Here is a 15,746-nt window from a genome sequence, read left to right as displayed (position 1 = left end):
GATTTTGTGATATAATACAATAAATCTTTATTTATTGATCTTCTATTCTAGAAATGTGTTCAACATAATTATCATTTCTTGGAATATATCCATTGTTAGGTCCAAAGCAGGCCCCACTAAAGGGCAGTGCTCTTAATGAGAGTCTGAGCACAGTTAAGGCTAAACTATGGCTGAGTAAACAGAAGGATTGCTATACCTAAAATCAGAAGCATTCCTCAGAAATTTTGTAAAGTGGGTTTCTGTTTGTCAAAAAAAAAAAAAAAGCCATTCCTTCTCTTACCTACCCCCTGCAGCCAACTACCTCCAACAAGTACTCTGCCTCTGAGCTGTGTCCCAGGGGCTTGACTGCTTTCTTTTGATCATCTAATCCTATATTAACTCAAACAACCTGGTAACAGATCAAAGTCTCCAGGCTTTCATCTGACTAACACATTTCCTCCTTGTTTCAACATACCCTCCTAACACTGGCAAGGCTCTCCCCCTATTTGCTGTCCTCTTTGCTACCCAGAGAAATGGCCCCAATAGTTTGAGTTTAAAATAAATAAATAAATAAATAAATAACCAAAACAAACACAAAAACAACAACGAAAAAACAACACTTTCTTTCTACCAATAGGGTAATCTACTTCAGTGGTTTCACTGTGCCCATGCTTACACCCATTACTTCCCTTCATGTCATGTCAAAATACCTAACAAGAGTGATTCAATGCAGGAAAGATTTATTTTGAGTCATGGTTTAAGGGGATGTGAGTCCACTATGGTTTGTAGTGAGATCAGTTCCTCTGTGGTTGCAGAAGCACAAAGGTGCTTATTCACATTTCTTTCTTTCATTTTTTTTACCAATTTATTTTTACTGGATATTTTAATTATTTACATTTCAGATGTTATCCCCTTTCCCCATTCTGCCCCCAGAAACCCCTTATCCCGTCTCTCCCTTCCTCCTGCTCCTTTGAGGGTGTGCCCCACCAATCCACCCACTCCTGCCTCCTGCCCTCGAATTCTCTCACACTGGGGCAGCCAACCTTCATGAGACCAAGGACCTCCTCTCCCACCTATGCCCGACAAGGCCATCCTCCACTACACATACAGCTGGAGCCATAGGTCCCTCCATGCATGTTTCCAGGCTGGCAGTTTAGAATCTGAGAGCTCTGGTTGGTTGGCATTGTTGCTCTCCCCATGGGGCTGCAAGCCCCTTCAGCTCTTTCAGTCTTCTAGCTTCTCCATTGGGGACCCCGTGATTGGTTCAATGGTTAGCTGCAAGCATCTGCCTCTGTATATGTCAGGCTCTGGCAGAGCCTCTCAGGAGACAGATATATCAGGCTTCTGTCAGCATGCACTTCCTGGCATTCACAACAGTATCTGCATTTGGTGACTGCAATGAGATGGCCCTTCCTCTAGTTTCTGCTCCACACTTTCCGTATTTGCTCCCTTCACATTTCTATAGATCAGAAAGCAGAGGAACACAGGATATTCCTGTGACAATAATGACAATAATGGCATTCAAAAACAACATAGTGAATCTTTAACAGTAACGCCAATAGTAGTCCCTTAGTGGGGCAAAAAAAATTTGGACATCCACTTATTTATTACAATAAAACAGATAACATTTCTATTAAGTTAAAGAACTTTCCTTTCTTAAAACACTTAAAAATTATTTGAACATTGTAAGCAAGAGCATGGTGAAACTAACAAACTAGGCTGCTTCATGGGTAAAAGGAATGTTTATTGTAAATATGAAACTGCTCTGTGTTTGCTAGAGAAAGCCAGAAGAATTTAGGGGACTCCAAATCTACCTTGGCTACCTTTCAGAAACAGAGAAAGTCACAAATAAGATGGATAAGGCCTTGTAAATTATAAAGAGAGCAGGGTAGCAGCATTAGGGGAGAAGCCCAAGCTGGAACAGCCTGGTAGCAGGGAAGGCGCCTTGCAGGACAGAAGAGTCCTATGGCTTTAATATGAATTATCAGCATGCAATAATAGGGTCCAAAGGAGCCTGGAGGTTAGCATGGGACTTTGAAATGTGGTACAGGTATGTGCTGATAGGGAGCTACATGCTCCATATGACACAGGTAGGAGAGTAAGAAAAGTGGCTTTTCTTGGCAGACAGAGAAGTCTGCCTAGACAATTATAAACCGCTTCACAGGTTTCTGAAGAATGCTCATTATCATTTTGAGGGATTGGAGCTTAGGACCTAAAAATCATGAAATGTGTTGATCTTTTACATTTTCTCCTTGCATTTGTTGAGACGGCCTTATGTTTCTTTCTTCTCTGTCTCTTAGCAAATTAAACTATAATGAATGACTTGGTTTTGAGGGTTAAACTAAATACCAGACATTTATTTTTCAATTTCATTAAATAAGTATTGGCCTTTGATACCATTTGAAATTGTGTCTACTATTATTTTGTCAAGTAGTTTGACATTTAAATTTATTATCATTTTATCTTATTGTTATAACTTCAGTTTTCCTGTCTATGTAATATCAATCAAAAAGTAAAGTGGTCTTGAGTTCTTCATTTATTTTATTTTTACAGAGTTTGCATACATTTATTGTTATTATTATTTATCTCTAAATTTTTGACAAAATTTACTGAACAATTTGTGTGTATAGTTTTCTTTTCCAAGAGATATTTAATCAAAAATTCAATTTCTTCAATAGATATTTGACTGTTTATTTACTCCTCTGTGAGTTTTGATAAAATGTGTATAAAATGTGTTTTCATAAAATTTTTACATTTTATTTGTGTTCTAGCTTGTTGCCACAATGCTTGTGGAACATTCCCTTGTTACCAGTTTGCCTTCTTTCCACTATTTCTGGTAAATCAGTTAACAATGAAAACTATAGCTACCCTCTTGGTGGGCTGTGGTAATAGTCATTTCCCCACAACTAATAAAGACAAGGGTCCATGGTAAAATATAAGATGGTCACTTAACTTGGAAACAAAGAGAGTATAATCTACTTAATGGCTAGCAGATCCCATCATGGTCAACACCAGCAAGGAGAGCTACTGACAACACAGTCTGAGGCAAGTGATGGCCAAAAGACAATCCACAGTCAGCAACCAACTAACAGAGGAGTTCAATGTATGACTATCCCCATACTTGGATGAATAGCACACAGTCATCTCACTGGTTGGGCAAAGGAGACATGACAACAGTATAGATACTCTCATTGGCTCAGTTTACCATATGCATAGAGGATTAACAAATGTTTGTAATTTTTTGACATGTCTTATACAAAATCTGAGTCCCCTTCAACTCTTTTGTGTTTTATTGTCCTATACTACACAGTCTCTTTTACATTTTCTTTCTGTAATAAAACTCCATTTTAAACAATTTTTTTTTGTTAGTGAAATTTGTTGGGGATTGGTTCTAATCCTTTGTCTAATTTCAGCTTCTAAAATGCCATGCCTCCAGACCCCAGCTGGCTTCCACTGATAATAAAGAATTGCCAAACAGCCAATGGGTAGAAAGACAGAGGTAGGACTTTTAGATTGGGTGGTTGGGAGGCCAGGAGAGAGGAGAGACACAGAATTACCATGACTCAAGGGAAAAGGATCAGATGCAAGAGCTGCAGGAAAGAAAGCAATCAGCCATGTAAAAATTTGGGAAAATAGCACTAGCAGCCACTTCCCTGTTGAGTCTGAGTTAGCAGAGATGAATATAGATTTTAAAAGATGTTAATACAAGAATACCAACTGGAGAGGAGTGTTTGCTAGCCTCGGGGAAATTTAGAAGTGCCCACTATTGAACTACACACATGCACACATGCTTGTGTGTGTGTGTGTGTGTGTGTGTCTTTGTGTGTGCACACGCGTGTGTGTGATTTGCAAATTCAGACAGCTCTTCGGCAGGTGCCAAGATGAACCAAAACTGTTTAACTAATTCACTGCTACAGAAATACATTCTTTGAGATTGAAAAACAAAAGGCCCAGAGTCATCTCACCTAAGCATCCAGTGTCCTAGATCCTGAATTAAATCCAAAGAGATAAGAAAGTCTGCATAGTTTCTCACTGTTCCCCTGTTTTCAGGTAAAGATATTTCCTGATTTTTAAAACAGTGAGATATTTAGCAGTATAGTACCTATATTCTCAATATTAGGTGAATTTACAGGTGCATTAATGATTTGTGTTTTTAATTTATTGTGGTCATAGATCAAAATTGAACAATTGAATCATTTCTTTATCTGTTCAGAACTCCTTGTAGCTAAGAAGATGATCTACATTGGCAAATATTGTATGTGCACTTGCTAAAAATATGTGATTTGCTGTTACTCTTTAGAGTTTCTATACTGCTAGGTCTGTTTGCATATATAATCATATTTAAACTAGTTTGTTACTAGTTTCAGTGTGTGTGTGTGTGTGTGTGTGTGTGTGTGTGTGTGTGTTTGTCTTTTTATCAATTACTGATAGAGATGCATGGAATAAACATATCACAGTAGATTTGTCTATTTTTCTTTGCAGTTGTGGATTTTGCTACAAAGTCTTTAAGAGTTTAAGATTATCTCATAAGTCCTTTTCATATAAACATGTATTTACTTGGAGAGTGTGTGTGTTGTAATATGTGGTGTGTGGTGTTCACAGAAAACTTGTTGGAGTTTGTTTTCTCCTTCTAGCATCTGGATTTTGGGGATCAAACTCAGGCAATAAAGCTTAAAGACAGGCATCGTTACTTACTGAGTCATCTCACTAAGCCATGTCACAAATTTATTTATGATAGGTCTGTTACTAAATAAATCTCTGTTATTATAACATATCCTCAGTGATACTTTGCTTTCAAATATATTTTGATACCAAGCAGTCACATGAGCATTATTTTGATTAGTGTTAGCATGGGCCTTTTTTTAACCATCTTCCTTTTGAGATTATGAGAAATATGCTCATTTACTAGAATGGAGGTCACAGTTTCTCCTCCAAGACCCATGACTTCACTAGCCCTGAGTAGTTGGCTAGGTTTCCAATACCAAACATGTTTCCTCCTGTTGAGTAAACTTTAATTCCAATTAGAAAGCTGTTACTACCATGGTATGTATGTCAGTACTGTACTCAGAACAAAACATAGATAACAGAGACAGTGAATAGTATAAGTGTAGGCAAGTACTCTCTGAATTGAGGTCCGTTTCCTCAAAAATTGAGAACAAAAATTGATAGGCGGCACTTTATGAAACTTAAAATCTTCTGCACAGATAGAGAAATAATCAATCCAGTAAAAAATAAACTCACAGAGTAGGAGAAAATCTTTGCCATCTATATATCTTAGAGAAGACTAATATCCAGAACATATAAACAAAAGTACAAAAGAAAAATTTAACCTGTGACCTGAACAAAGACATTCTAAAATTTAAAAATTAAAAAAAAAAGATAAAAAGAAACAAAGAAAGAAAGAAACTGACTAAAAATAACTTTCTTTTACCTTTTGGATTTTATTACTGAAATTTCATTATATAGTTATATAGATGCTAAAACTAAGCAAGCACACACCACCTAGATATATCCTCATTTTCATTTTTTTTGTTTTTAGTATATTTGTTGTTTTCTTGTTTAAAAATCAATGTTTTACATGCAGCATATAATTTAGTCTTGCTATCTATTCAGTGTGGTAATAACAATCATTGAAGTACTAGACTATTCAGATTTTATGATAATGTCTGGCTTTAACATGTATTAAATTAATCTACATAATTTCTGATAAGAACTTGTTGTCTCTCTGTTTCTCCATAAAATGTTTTGCTCATACAATAAGAAAATAAGAAAAGGGATTGAGAAATATTATTCCAAAGAGTCTGAGACATCCACCCCAATGATAAACACCAATTTCACAATTAAAGACTATAACCATAGACTTCAATTACTTCCGTTACTAGGAGCTGGCAGCAGTGTTAAGACACTGATGATTTGCCTTAGGATGGTAGGAATTTATAAAAAATGAAACAAGTGCTCATCTGAGCACTTTTACTGACTCTTACAGCAGATCTTACATCTGCACAGCAATAAATGTGAATTTAAAAATGCAGATAACACATAAAAAAGATCTTGTATCATCTTGTGACTTATAATAGTGAAGATGAGTCATACTCTCCCAGTGAATTGATTCTACATAAGCGAAAATGTCAGAGATAACAACCATATTTCTTTTTCAGTGGATACTAGTAAACATATACACATAACTATGATTTTATAAAGCAATAGTGATATTTAAGTTATGTAATCAGATAAAATAATTGAGAAAATCCCCGTTCAAAACCAAACCAAACAAAACAAAAACAGAATTGCTATGAGGAGGCTCTATAGGTAGGTAGGACAGAGATCTTCAAATTAGATTTTGTTTCAACACCAGAATGAAGAGGGAAAAGTCTGTAAAGAATCAGGCCTTGCAGCTACTACTCAAAGATAACACTGATTGATAAAATTGTGAAGACACTTTTCCATTGCAATGTGCAGCAGAAGTTAGAGTTTTGTGTGAAGCACTATGCTGACAGTGAAGCAGCAGCTTGAAATATATTCAGCTATAAAGAAAGATCATCTTCCTTTGTTGTTACATAGATAAAACATACACCACATGGTAAAGCCAACTACTTCTCTTAACAAGCCAAACCTTTTTGAGGAGTTGTAGGAATCCTGTGTATAGTGTCAAATAAAGCAACATCAGACACAGACAATCAAGAAAAGCTGTGTAATATAGTCTCTACTGCAAACAACCCATACAACTCCACATCTTCAGTAGTTATTTCCTTAGTATTACAAGCCATTGCCACTACAGTTTACCTGGAATTTAAGAAATACGTAAGCACCAAGGTATTTAAGGACCCTAGAGACACACCCTGATTCTTATTCGATGATTTTTAAGTACTATAGAGTTAAGAAGGAGCCACCCAGGGAATATATGGCTGTTCAGATTTTGCTTCGTTGCTCTTACCAAGTCTATACTTCACACCTGCCCATTACAGCCAGGTTCTAAGTGCAAACATTGTAATGTCTTTTGGCCTTCAGAGCCCTCTGAGCTTGATATTGCTTATACACCTCACTCACTGCATCCTCCCTGACAAATTCTCCATCCCCTCTAGACTCACTGCTAAGTCTTCAGCTGCTGACCACTAAGTACTTACATCTTCTAGAAAACTGTATTAGCAAGATGGCTTTTATAGCAAGTGATTCCCTTTTAAATTGAGTCTTACATAACATATTTATGTTTATTATATGATTAAGTCTTTCTACAAAGACTATGAATTGGCTTATAATAAAAGGCACCAAGATTAAATACATACATGGAAATAGAAGGATTAAGGACAAAAATATTAAAATGCCAAACATGAAAGACAGTGAACTCTTACTTTTGAGGGAGTATTCAGATCCTTCCTGGGCTTCTTGTAAAAAATATTCTCACAGAAAAACATAAGGAAAATGTTGTAACAATTCATGGGAAATAAACTTCTTTCCAGAAAAGAATTTTTTTTTAAATAATTTATTTTTTCTCAAATCATAATTCATTCACACAGGGGTTATAAACACAGAAGGGCAGGATGAGGGGAAGGGAATGACACTGGAGTGTGGGTGTTCAGGGGGAATACAGATATCTTTCAGAACCGGGTATCAACTGGGTGAAGGTTCAGGGGACAAGCCTGACTGCATAGGGGTTGATGTCAAAAGTATCCCCTCTCCAGGAAAAAGACATCAGGATGGGTATGGCCCTCATGCCTCACTGGACAATGACAGGGGGACTGGAGCCATTACAAGATCCCCTTCAAGTACTGGAGGTCAGGCCTCTATCCCTGCCTTTGCAAGATTAGAATTGCCACAGCCCTTCTATACTTAGAGAAGGGAGGAGGTGTCAGGGGAGCCCTGCTTACACACTGAAGGCCTAAACTCAGCCATAGGACTAAAATCAGCAATAGGCCTGTCATACATGTATACTAACACCAAGTCTTGGATCTCTGTGGAAAAATATTGAAACAGATGGCTATAAGCTAATTAAACAAGCAGCTTTTGTGGAAATTTACAAGGCTGAGTAGTCATAGACCTTATAAATAGGTAACCTTGGCAGACAATACCAACTTAGATAAGGACAAGCGAGTCATAGGCAGAGTCATTGTGACTTGTCCCCAGAAAAGAATTCTAAAATCAAATTAATTATAGAAGATTGTATACAGCAGGCCTTAGTGCATGTAAAAGACAATGATCTCAATACAGTGGGCCAAAATATTCCAAATAAACTGCAAATGACCTCTTCTTAATGCTATCATTACATAAATAGAGCTAATAGCGCATTCAATGCAACTTGGTGTTTGTATTTTGTCAATGGAAAATTGAGAATAGGCTTAGAAAATAGCCTCCTATTAATTTAGTCTGCTATGAAGAGAGGATTTCTATAGGTTCTGAGCTTAAAAACAAGCTTTTCTAAATACTTTTCTAGGTGATCTTTTAATAGTATAAATTAGATTCTACTTGTACTACTTACATTTTACATCACTGGAGCACAATAACTGACGAAAGCAACTTAGAGGAAGGCTCATTTTTGTTGGATTGCAGTTTTTTAATGAGGAAGGCATAGTATCTGAAGAGGCTCACCCTAAGGTGATAGGTGCTTGTGGTGTAGCTGATCATAAGTCAGAAGAAATAGGGAAGTAATTAAAAGCAACTAGACATATAATACACACACTCAAGAGCAGAAACTCCCTTCCTACTTGCTTTTATAATGCTTTCTCCTGTCCTATATTGTTAACGAATCCCTGTCTAGGAAATGGTGCCACCCCCAATAGATTAGATTTATTTGTATAAGTTAATTGTCAAGACAGTCTGCCACAGACGTTCCCGTAGGCCAACATAAACTAGTCAGTTCCTCAACTGAGGTTCTAGTTCTAGGTGATTCCAGGGCAGTAGTTTTCAACCTATGGTTTGCGACCCCCTGGGAGTAAACCAACCCTTTCTTTCCCCTAAGGTTACCTAAGACCATTAGAAAATATAGTTATTTGCATTGTTATTCATAACAGTAGCAAAATTACAGTTATGAAGTAGTAAAGAAAATTTTATGGTCATGGTCACCACAACATAAGAAACTGTATTAAATAATTACGCATTAGAGACTGCATTAGAAAGGTTATGAAGCACTTCTCTAAGGTATAACAAGTTGATATTACCTCAAAAGACTGTAGATTACTGACAACACAGATGGTTTTCATCTGCAAATATGCACATGATATTGAATGGCATAAAAAGCATTAATTTTTCCTTTACTGTGGGAACACTGGTTTATATCTGTTAGATATATAAATTTATATCTAAATTCAAGTCTGTATCTGAATGACCTGTTAAACGTCTACTCTTTTGGCTCTTCCTGGAACCAGTGTAATATCTTATTCACTTCATCACTAATCAATAACTTAAATAACATCATCAAAATGTTTATTTCATATTTTCTATAGAGGTGATCTCAGCCCTTTTTGTTTATTTTTAATTATCCCTTAAAATTGAAGATTGGAGGTAGCTTCATATTATTCCAGGATTGCCACCAAAGCTTCTCAGAGATTCTTTTCCAGCTTACAAATTATGTTAGGTGATTTCCATGATGTGTAAACTACTGTTAGTCACTTTAGGAAGCATGTTGATTCGTATAGATGCTTAATATTATGCATTATTATGAAATAAATCCAGGGATTTATTTAGAGAGACACCTTCATAAAATCAGAACAATTTTATAGTATACCTTCCATGTTCTTGCTCATGGCCCTCTCCTTCAAATTCCACCAAGTAATAGTTAGGAAAAGTAAAAGCAGAAGATTATGCCTTCCTAGGGTCATGGCTCTCAATAGAATCTGTGTTTTTTTACTCCTTAAAAGACTTCCCTGTGCCTATCACTTGGAAAAGACTTCCTAAATCTTCCCACCCGGATGTCAGACACTGGCCAAGACTCCAGCTCCTTGCCAGACTCACTGATTCCTTCCAGGGTGGAGTCCAGGGAACTCATCTCCTCTATTTATCCACATCTATATCACAGATGTCTCTAGGTTAAACTCACTCAAGTACCAAGTAAAGGAAAAAAATGAAGAAAATCAGTTTCCAAAACTCCATATGGTGTATAAAGCGGTCTGATCCAAGTAGCTAATTTTATCATTCAGGAAAGACAGACATCTTCTAAATGTTCTGTAGATGAGATTTTTAAATATGGTGCTGGACCACCAAGCACCAACAACCTGCATAATCCAGTAATTCCTAGACAGAATTATCCAATTATAATTACTTTCATCATAAGTGCCATTGCTTTATTTAGCCACTGTCCCATAGAGTTAGCTCTTCTTATTTTAAAATTTGAACGAATATTGCTTTCCAGGGAGCAGGACCCATGAAAGCCACAATGCGAATGAGATAGGGAGGATATTGGCATATGCTAAGGAATAGACACAATAGACATGTTCTGAAATAGTCACTAAAGATGGCTTCCATACTTCCATGCCTTTTCTTCTCTTCTTGAGTTTGTAGGGTCATTTAAAAAAATGTTTAGAATCAATACATGGGTAACTATAGTGTCCCCCTAGAAACGTACAGACTAAATTATCCCATCAGCAAATGTTTATCAAATCTTCACTCTATACAAGGGACTTTTATCATGCAACAGCAACTAGTAGTCATTGCAATGTTAATTCTAAAGGCAGATGCCTATCTATAAATTCTAAATTTATATCACATAATGAATAAAGAAGGTAGTTTTTTATACTTATCCTTTTTTATAATTATCCTCAGTTATAAAATGGATGTTACCTACTGTCTACAGCTACTATTATAATTTATTGGTTTTATAAAAATACATAAATTATTTTATGTATAAAAATATATAAAATTTATTACAATGTATTTTGCAAGTAAAGAGAACAAGCATAAAACAGGCACTGGACAAATGAATACATTTAAAATATCTGCATGTTTATAAAGAGACTATAGTAGACCTGATAGAACTGAAAACTACTGAATGATGTATTTCATATTCTAACCCATTTTATAATAATAAAATTTTGTCTCTAAACCCATATATTAATATCCTTATTATATTTCAGTCCTGTTATATGTAAACTACAGTGCTTGGAAAAATTCCTCTGGTACATGTCATTTAAAATCTGGAATGATATTATTCTTGTAGTGCCTTAAGGAAGCCTCATTTCATCTTATGGTTAGGCAAGCTACTGTCATGGCACAAACCACTAAGCCATGAACCCCCCCCAGGGGTCCACTCTGGTATGGCTATGTCTTTTTTATCATTGCAACATTGGTCACTGTTAGCAAGCTTCTCAAATTTGACCATATTAGACAGTTCATAATAAGAAATTTATACTTTCTCTATTTTCCAACAAACTATTCTTCTTACCTATCTTGTTGCCAATACTCTTTTCTTGCCCCATGCACTTCACCAGCAAAATATTTTGTTTCCTTTGCCCTTAATCCTATGCCCCAAATCCCTTTATCCTTTGGAGTTGATGCCACCTGGTGGATCACCTCTGCTCCTGTGACCACAGATCCCAGCAGACGTTCTGGTATACTCTCTACATTCTCAGTATAGCAGTATAATAATTACCAGACCTTTTCTCTTAATTTACATACTGTATATGGGTTTCTAAATCATTTTTGTAAGACTAAGACTAATATAGACCAAACTTAGAAACCAACTAAAATATAAATTTATAATAATGAAGAAAGTTGTAAAGTGAGTTTTTTTCAGTTCAGCTTTTGAAAAATGGAAGTGTCATTTAATTCCAAAAGCTTCTTTTGAATATGAAGAGTCATAGCTAGGCTAACATAGGACATTCTAACATAGAGATGGTATCATTAATGGTACAAAAACTGGGGGATGATTTAAAAAGAGAATCTCTTGTTGATAAATCCTTAGAAGAAAACAAGCAAGCTTCTATTAAGCAGCAAACTTCCCAGGTCTAACCTGTGTGGATATCAGTCCTCCACTCACAAGGTCTATTAGCTGTTTTGTTTCTGGTATGGATTATCTCTGAGCATTTCTTACTTGATAGCCCATATAACATTATAGTCTTAAGAATTTTTGCATCTTGTCTTTTGTTTGTTTGTTTGTTTGTTACAGTTGGAGGACCAATCACAATATCTCATTGCCAAGCTTGCATGAACAGATGTCAATTTACTCATTCAGAAAATTGGATTTTTTTCTTTAAGTATATTGAGTCAGTGTATTTAATTCAATTTGTTTACTTGATTGGTCAAGAATTAAAACAAAAATTATCCAATGAGTTTTTAACTAACAGAAAAAGATGATAGCAAATAAATAAATGTTTGGAATCTGGACTCATTTTTGACCTTCTTTAAACTTTGCTAAGACATCACTATGAGTGGCAAGTTACTGAGTCTGCATTAGCACAGTTTATCCCATAAGTAAGTACATCTTGATGTAGGCTCTTTATTCTTCAGGGATAGGGAAATTAAAAGCCAAATATTTGGAATAAAAAAGTCTATGGGGGCCGAACCTACTTAAACCACTATAGTCCACTCCTTGGTCCCTACAGGCTTATAGCTATATCATAATGCAAAATAACTTAGAGTTTTATTATTGTGAAGAGACATCATGAACAAGGCATCTCTTAAAAAGAAAACATTTAATTGGGACTGGCTTAGATCAAAGGTTCAGTCCATCATCACCATGATAAGAAGCATGGTAGCATGCTGGCAGACATGATGCTGGACAAGCTAAGAGTTTTATATCTTGATTTAAAGATAGCAAGGAAGGAATGGATTTGTTTTTTGTTTTTGTTTTGTTTTGTTTTGTTTTGTCTGTTTGTTTTTGCACTGGGTATAGCTTGAGCATTGAAGATCTCAAAGTTCCACCTCCACAGTGACAAATGTCCTCTAAGAAGCCCATATCTCTTCCAGTAAGGCCATGCCTCCTGATTTTGGCATTGCCTACAGGCCAAATATTCAAACACATGAGTCTATGGGGACCAAACCTATTCAAGGTACCACATTCCACTCTCTGGCACCCATAAGCCATAATGCAAAATTCATTCAGTCCAACTTCAAAAGTCCCCATAGTCTATCACAGTCTCAACAATGTTGAAAAGCCCAATGTCATTTTGGAGATTCATGCAATTGTTTAACTGTACTCCCATATGAAATCAGAAACAAAAAGCAGGTCACATGCTTCCAATACATATGATGGTATAACATGTAATTTTAGAAACATGCTTGCTCTTTGCTGGGTGTCACAGCCTGCGCTATGATTCGAGATCAGCTGCTACCAAAAGTCATCTCACTCAGCCCCCACGGCTAGCTTCACCAAGTCACCCTGGTCTCACTCAGCTCTACCAAGCAGCCAGCTGGCTTTTTTCCTGAGAATGCTGCCTGTTCCTCCGTGCCCATTCCTCCAGCTGCCCACTTTCTCCTCTTGCTCACCTTAGTCACCACAGATCGAAAACACAAGACACCCTTAATATTTTAAACCTAGCCAATAACTCAATGGCTGGGTGAAGAATACCCTGTTTCATCCTCCTTGGCCTCTGCCAGCAGTGGAGGCTACAAACTATCAGTGCCCTGAGACCTATGTGCTTGTCACTTCCTCTGTTCCATGCCTGCTCTCAATCTTCCTTCTCATCCTTATCTCTTCCTCCTGGGACCCAGAAGCCCCATCATTTTCCCTTTACCCAGATATTACTTTCTACCTCCTTTATTGAAAGAATCAAGAACCAGTTAGGGAATCAATACCTCCCCCTACATGATGTCACAGGATATATAACACCACTCTAAAACATAGGGAAGGAAATACAGCAAGGAAATAATGGTCCAAAGCAAGATCAAAACCCAGCTGGGCAACCTCCAAACTGCATCTCTTAACATCTCTGACTCCTTTCATCTGTACTGACTGTAACACATTTCTCCCTCTTGGTCTGGTTCTACTCCCTGTTAGCAGCTTTCCTCAGAAGGTATCCCATGGCTCTGCTACCTCTAAACAATTGTAGTCTCTAAGGCAAAGCAGGCTTCACCTCCCCCAATTTGTTATTGCTCTTCTTGGTGGTCATCCCATGGTACTAACATCCCCAAAACAGTAGGGTCTTCTGCTGCAACTAGGTGGTACTTGCACCAATAGCCTCTTATAGGTGCTTCATGGTGCTGACTCAACATCGTTGCATGGTCCCCTTTAGTTCTGGACCTTCAACTGACACTGAGGCTTCACCTTCACCAATGGCCTCTCCTGGATTCTCACAGTTCTGAGCCTCAGCTGTTCTCCATGACCCTGAGAGGCCAAACCTACTCTGTCTTGAAACTGGCCTCTATACTAAGGGGAAAAAGCCTGACAACTTGACTTGCAGCTAAATCCAAATACCAGGAAGGACCACACGGCTTTTTCCTTGGCCAGAGTTACTTCCTAGCTACTACCTAGAAACAGCTAATCAAAGATTAGTCTGATTGTTTCAGATATACTTTCAGATCGTTTGTGATTGTACATGGTCATGCTTCAGAGCATCCACCTGTCATCTTATAATAATCATTCATTTAGAAGCTTGCCAGAATGGACACCCCCTCACTTGCTTCCATTTCTATAAAATCTTGTCCCAGTGAGAATTTGGCGCTGCTCCACCAAACTGTCCTATGGGCCAGCAGTGAGTAAGCCAAAGCTCTAGTTTGTAATAAGGAGACTTAATGTGATTAGTTTGGAGTCGGCTCCTTGATGATCTTTTGGGGTTCATGAACACTGTCTTGAATAACACCCCTTTCATGCCTTCAAAACAAGCACCACCTGGGTGATTCTTACACATTTTCAAGTCAGTCTGCCAGCACAAGACACAACCTTGGCTCCCTTACACAGTGACCTTTCTGGTCCTCCACGCAGCTTTTGTTTGTTGCAGAGGGAAATTCCATCCTTAATTCTAAAGCTAGAACCATGTGGCTGAAGCTGCCAAGTTCTGCTGCTTTCTGGGGCTGGAACATGACCCTTTTGTTCAATTCAATTTTGTCTCAATTTTGTACATCTTCATCAGCTTTTAGTGGTTTCCTTCACTGGCTATGCTTGGATGTTTTGTACCTTGCTCTGTAGACTCGTTCTTGAACTCAGAGATTTGCATGATTTTGTCTCCTAAGTGCTGGAATTTAAGGCTTGTACCACCATTCCTGAACTGAAGCTTTTGTAGATCTTTATAAGCATGGCCACTATGCCTCAAAATCTGGATTAAAGGCATGTGTAATCAAAAACGTGTCATCCCACTTAAAGATACAGATCAATAGCTTGTGTCTTCCAGCCTCAAGATCTGAATTAAAGACACATGCTAACTCAACTTCTTTGCATGGCCCCATTAGTTGTCTTCCTGCTTCAATATCCAGATTAAGTGTGTCTTCCATTTCTGGATTGTAATTCATTTCAGATATAGTCAAGTTGACAACCAAGAATGGACATCATAGGGATGAACACCTCTTCTGAGAATATGGAATTTTGATTCTTTACTTGGATTTATAGGTGTAGATCACTCTATGGATAATCTAAAAGTCTCAGACTGAGAGCTTTGTCCTACATCTACCATGTCTTCAGCACCTGAGATTAGGAACTTTGTATCATTAGAAGAACAGACTTGCATCACATACCCAAAATAGCCCACCAAAGCTGTATCATAAGTATAGATCTAAATCTAAGAGTAAAGTCAATCAGTCTAAGTCATCTGACAAGATAAAATACACCATGATGGGAAAATATCATAAACAAAGAAAATAAAATGAAACCTAAAAAATTCATAAATTGAAATTATCTAGTATAGGTT

The sequence above is a fragment of the Grammomys surdaster genome, unplaced genomic scaffold, assembly GCF_004785775.1.
Source record: "Grammomys surdaster isolate TR1022 unplaced genomic scaffold, NIH_TR_1.0 311, whole genome shotgun sequence".
In the NCBI taxonomy this organism is placed as follows: Eukaryota; Metazoa; Chordata; class Mammalia; order Rodentia; family Muridae; genus Grammomys; species Grammomys surdaster.
The sequence above is the reverse complement of the archived record's forward strand: the minus strand, read 5'-3'. Positions refer to the sequence as shown.